At 41.1% G+C, this 5731-nt stretch overlaps 1 pseudogene across 1 annotated transcript; it reads right to left on the bottom strand.

Moving 5' to 3' along the window:
• Positions 1 to 1360: 1360 nt before the first annotated feature.
• On the bottom strand, positions 1361 to 2643 carry LOC116540340 (annotated as a pseudogene). Its single transcript, XR_004264399.1, has one exon. The product of XR_004264399.1 is annotated as a 60S ribosomal protein L7-like 1 (transcript).
• Positions 2644 to 5731: the final 3088 nt, after the last annotated feature.

The following is a 5731-nucleotide window of genomic DNA, read 5'->3' as shown; positions in this document are numbered from 1 at the left end:
GAGAGGTCATAGAATGGAAAACTTGAGTCGAGATTTGGAGGTGGTGCCATCACTGGTAACTGGTGGCTGAACCGTGACAGAGGAAAAGACAGAGAAAAGGGAATCAAGAAACTGAGAGGTCAGGCTTTTGGATGAGCAGTCTACAGGGATGTTGAATTCACCAAGCATGATGATTATAGAGGCAGACCGTAAACCAGTTGTTAGCATTTGATGAATACATGATCAGGAGAGAACGCCATGAAGATTGAGCATAAGTGCCACAAAAAGGGTAAACAGGTAGTGTAACTGATGATATTTGCTACGGGAGCTGGAAGGTTTTAGGGAGAAGGAAGAAGTGACGGTCAGGTAGCCCCAATGAAAAATCAAGGATACCTACCCCTTTGCTAGTTCCTATAACATTGGGGTGTCAGGTTAATAGGGGATTTTTTCTTCTCTTCTACCCTTCTCCCCTGCTCACTCATCTTCCCAGATGACCTGTTCATAGCTGAGCATAGGAGGAAAAGGAATTTAGGGGAAGACCTTACTTTGCAGGTACTTTGTGACATCTGTAGACTCTTTTAGGGCTTTCTTGCAGTTTGGGAAACTGGGAAACTCCAGTGGAAATTTCTGTGATGTAAGTAATGCCTTTCCCCTGGCCTGGCCATATATGACTCCAACTCCTGAAACCTGGCATCCAGACACAGGTCTTGTCTTCACTCCTGTTAGAACCCCACTGCCCTCCCAGTGGCCCTCTTGGACAAAGTCCCTTAGGCAAAGTCTACGTTCTATGCTGGTTTTCCCAATGCCCACATCTGCTATATCAGAAACATTCCTGAGAGCTCGCCCCTGCCTGTGGTGGAAGTGGCAACTACCCCCAAAGCAATCATCTTCCTCTTTGTTCTGCTTCCTGGGATCAAAAGCCTGCTGCAAACTCCTGCCTTTAGATTTCATAGTCCTGAGTCCACTGCCAGTCCACTGCGTCCCTTCAACCCTCAGAACACACATCAAGTTCTAAAAGTGAAGACCTTCACACCAAGCCTCAAGTGATCTCAAAGCTTCATCCCTCTCAGCAACTCTCCACAGCCCAGGGGAGGGAAAACCGCCACAGCCCTGCAGCCTCTTTCTCCAGAGATACTTTTCTCTTTCTCCTTCAGTGTTCACTCACACTCTCCAGAAGAGTGACGGGCTAAGGGATCAAAATATAATCCCCCTTTGGAGGCCAAGGCGGGCGGATCACCTGAGGTCGGGAGTTCAAGACCTCAGGTGATCCGCCAGTTCAAGACCTCAGGTGATCTGACCAACATGGTGAAACCCCGTCTTAAAAAATATATATATATATAAAATCCCTTAATATTCTTATACTTTTTTTTCTTTTTTTTCCAGAGACAAGTGAACATTTATTTTGAGGCCTTTCTTCCTATGTGTATTTCAAGTCTTTTTCAAAACAAGGCCCCATAAATCTCCAGATTCAATTATGTCCCTGGGCTTGGCCGATCACTGCAGGAGTCTTAGAGAGCCTTGTACAAATGCTAGAGTTACTCATTTGCCAACATTAAACCTCAGGATAGAAGATGCAACTCAGCAGAACTCTCTCCTCCATGGAATATGCTGATTTCAGACGAGGCGGCAGCCAGTGAAGAAAACGCTGGAAAGTTTCCTTGGAGCTGGACTGTGATGAGAGGTCCTTGCCATGAACATAAGCTACTATCTTTTCTTTGATCCTTCCTTTCCAGTTTTTGAAGATAAAGCAGGAAATAATCTACTCGGAAGATACTTGATAAAAATTCCCCCCAAAAACAAAAACACATCCTTCCACTTCATTGATAAAAATCTGCTGCACTTTGGCACCTGGGTCTACTTCAGCTGGCAGATGAGCTGATTGATGCGTTCGCCCTGACAGCCAGGTGTGCCCATCTTCTAGAGGAAGCCCGCTCTATTTTTGGTAGCATGATGGGCCACTGAGAGGTAGAAAAGGCACAACAACCACGAGATCTCCTGGAAACGCTTCCCTGGAAGGCAATTCCATGAATGAGGTCTTCCAAGCAAATGACACCAAACTTCCCCAGGTGCTCCTCGATCACCCTGCTGTCTGTCAGAAAAATGGTCTCATTCTGGACGTTGGCTTGTCCATGTTTCAGAATGAGCTCCCAGACAGATTTCAGACTTGGAAACCCCCAGGTCACGTAAGGTTCCACTATACACAGCATTTTTAGGTTCTGTGGATGACTTTTCCAAAGACACCACTGAAAGTTTTCTTCCAGTGGAGTCTTGCAATGATTCTCTGCATCAGTAAACCCACGCCATCGATCCTTTTGATGCACACAACAAAGGCCAAGGAATGTTTATCTGGCAATTCCAAGGCATGAGGTTTCACTTCTAGTCATCTGAGACGTACCTTGTCACGTTTCTGCCACCAGGAATCAAGTAGAAATGATTCCAGTCACTCAAACCTCAGCCCTTTTCCTTTTCTCTGCTTCTTCTTTGCCAAAAGTGCCTGCTTTGCCAGGGTGGCTTTGAGGGCTTGATAAGACTTCCTATTTTTCAGGAGATTTTCTGGAACCAAAGGGATTTTTCTTTGCTCTTGCTCCACCATCTTTCTAGTGTTGCAGCTACTGCTCTTTTTTTCTTTTTCTTTTTTTTTTTTTTTTTGAGACAGAGTCTCACTCTGTCATCACCCAGGCTGTAGTGCAGTGGCACAATCTCAGCTCACTGCAACCTCTGCCTCCCGGGTTCAAGCCATTCTCCTGTCTCAGCCTGCAGAGTAGCTGGGACTACAGGCATGCACCACCAAGCCCAGCTAATCTTTGTATTTTTCGTAGAGATGGGGTTTCACCATATTGGTCAGGCTGGTCTTGAACTCCTGACCTCAGGTGTTCCACCTGCCTTAGCCTCCCAAAGTGCGGGGATTACAGGCCTGAGCCACCACACCCAGCCTTTTATATTCTTAATGTAAGAATGTTTTTGGCCATTCCTTCCAAAAAGTTTTGCAAATCGAGTCCAGCACCAAACTTTGAAACATGGGGAAAGGTGGCACCTAGTGTTTTATCCTTAGCCTTAGAAACCTCTCCAGACACCCAGACAGGAAGAGTCCCGTATTAACACGCTGCTACGTAAGTAATTAATATTCTCATCCTTCTTCACTCCTAACAAAATTTAGCTTTTGTTAAACAATTTCTACTTCCCAAGGTTTATAAATCTTGTATTTGGTTCTATAAGTATAGCTCCCACGATAAAAGAACTACCAGGGTTGGCAATTTTTAAAAAAACTTTTTAATTCCTTGGGAAAGAAGGGTATTTAATTTCTTGGTTAGTTGGACTTCATTGTCAGGTTGTTTTGCTCACATATGCTTTACTCACATATGTCTGAGAAAGACCTGTGCTCAGATACTCAAAAGACATCTTAACTGCATATACTAGCCACATGTCACATTTTCTTCTGCTCAACATCTTATAGATACTGCTCCATTGGCTTCCAACGCTAAATGATCCTCTAGTCCTTGTACAGTGGACTCTCCTTTTGTGAACTGGATAATCAATGACCGCCTTGATTTCACATCTGAGCAGTGGGTATTCATATTCTTGCTTTCTCCCAAGTAAAGCTCATGTGTGCTATAATTCTTATTGGAGTATTTCCCACGTATGGTCTTCATACGTGAGAGATGATTAAATTGGTAGAAAATTATCGGGTCAAACCCTCTTTACCCTTGACCTTTAGACATTGTTCCATTGTGATCTGGCATTGAATGTTGCTAGGGAAAAGCACTAGGTCAGCAAGATTTTGTTCAATTGTAGGTATAGTGTCTTGATTTTTCTGCCTAGGTACTTGAAGAGATATTTCTTCTTTTTGAAAAAGTTTATAAGACATACATGCCACCAAAAATCACATGAAAAAAAGTTCAACATCACTGATCATTAAAGAAATGCAAATCAAAACCACAATGAGATTCCACCTTACACCAGTCAGAATGGCTATTATTAAAAAGTCAAAAAATAACAGACACTGGTGAGGTTAGGGAGAAAAAGGAATGCTCACACACTGTTGGTGGGAGTGTAAGTTAGTTCAACCATTGTGAAGGACAGTGTAGTAATTCCTCAAAGACCTAAAGACAGCAATACCATTATACCCAGCAATCCCATTGCTGAGCATATACCTAAAGGAATATAAACTGTTCTATTATAGCGACACATGGACGCAAATGTTCACTGCAACACTATTCACAATAGCAAAGACATAGAATCAATCTAAATGTCCATCAATGATAAGCTAGATAAAGAAAATGTGGTGCATATACATCAGGGAATACTATGCAGCCATTAAAAAAGATGAGATCATGCCTTTTGCCAAGACATGAATGGAGCTGGAGGCCATTATCCTCAGCAGACTAACACAGAACAGAAAACCAAATGCTGAATATTTTCACTTATAAGTGGGAGCTAAATTATGAGAACACATGGACACATACAGGGGAACAACACACACTGGGGCCTATTGGAGGGTGGAGGGTGGGAGGAGGAAGAGGATCAGAAAAAGTAACTAATGGGTACTAGGCTTAATACCTGGATGGTGAAATAATCTGTACAACAAGCCCCCATGACACAAGTTTACCTCAGTAACAAACTGCACATGTACCTCAAACTTAAAATCAAAATTGAAAATTAAATATTTAACAACCTGTGTTCAGTAAATTCTAATGTTCTGTGTCAGCATTCCATATCATTTTGTTCACCTTTCCTGAAACATGGTGGGTTCTTTCAATATACATATTAGATTCTTGCTTACTTCAAGGAAAATTTTCTTCTGTCACAACTTTGGCTATACTTTTTGGTGTCACTTGTTTCTGTGTCATTTATTCTATAGTTTCTTGCACATAATTTATTTTGCTGATGTTGGATCCTCTTTATTAATCATTTATATCTATTAGTCCTTCCTGAACTGCTTTTGTCTCTTGATTATTTTCTGTATCCAATCGAGCCTTTCTTCTATGTTAGCAATTCAATTTTCGGCTATAGCCATTCTAATCCTTGAAAATTCTAATTTAGTTATAAATTATGTAATACAGTTGGTTTTTTGTTTCTCTGCATTCCTGTTTTACATCTTATTCTGTTTTTCTTTTTAAATCTGTTGTCCAATACTTATGTGATAAAACCCACAGCTTTATTAAGCTCTTTAGAGTAAAATACTCTCAGGTAATCTTTCCCATAGCTGGTCCTCTTTTACAGACTGTTTCTTTATCAGTCTTTAGTGTGCTAGATTGATCTTACCTTTCCCTGTACCATTTTAATAAAACCATTATTTTTATCATTAACAGTTACTGAATGGTTCTCTGTGTGCCAGATTCTGTTCTCTGCAATTTCCATATATTAATCCCCTATTTCTTATAACACAACCCTATTAGGAAGATGCAATTATTTGCTCCATTTTAAATATGATAAAACTGTACATTTGAATAATTACTGTGATGTTTCTTTGCATTTTGCTCAGGCTTACGTGGGCATTTTCATCCACACCTTTTCCTTGCTGTCGTTTGGTACAGATGAGTTCTCTTTGGCACCATGTTCACCTTAATATTATGCCTGTTTATCTTCCCTTTCCAGCTATAGTTTGAGGACTCAGAGTAATGTGTCCTATTATTTCTATAACCACAGAATTTGAAAAGAGAGGGAGAAAGACAGAGCTCTTCCTTCAAAGAATATATAAAATGTCCTGGGTTTGTTACCCTTAATTTAGAATGCTCTATTAGATCCCCAAGTT

The sequence above is a fragment of the Sapajus apella genome, unplaced genomic scaffold, assembly GCF_009761245.1.
Source record: "Sapajus apella isolate SASKATOON/1434 unplaced genomic scaffold, GSC_monkey_1.0 scaffold139, whole genome shotgun sequence".
Classification (NCBI taxonomy): Eukaryota; Metazoa; Chordata; class Mammalia; order Primates; family Cebidae; genus Sapajus; species Sapajus apella.
This window is presented reverse-complemented; position numbering and strand designations above follow the sequence as displayed.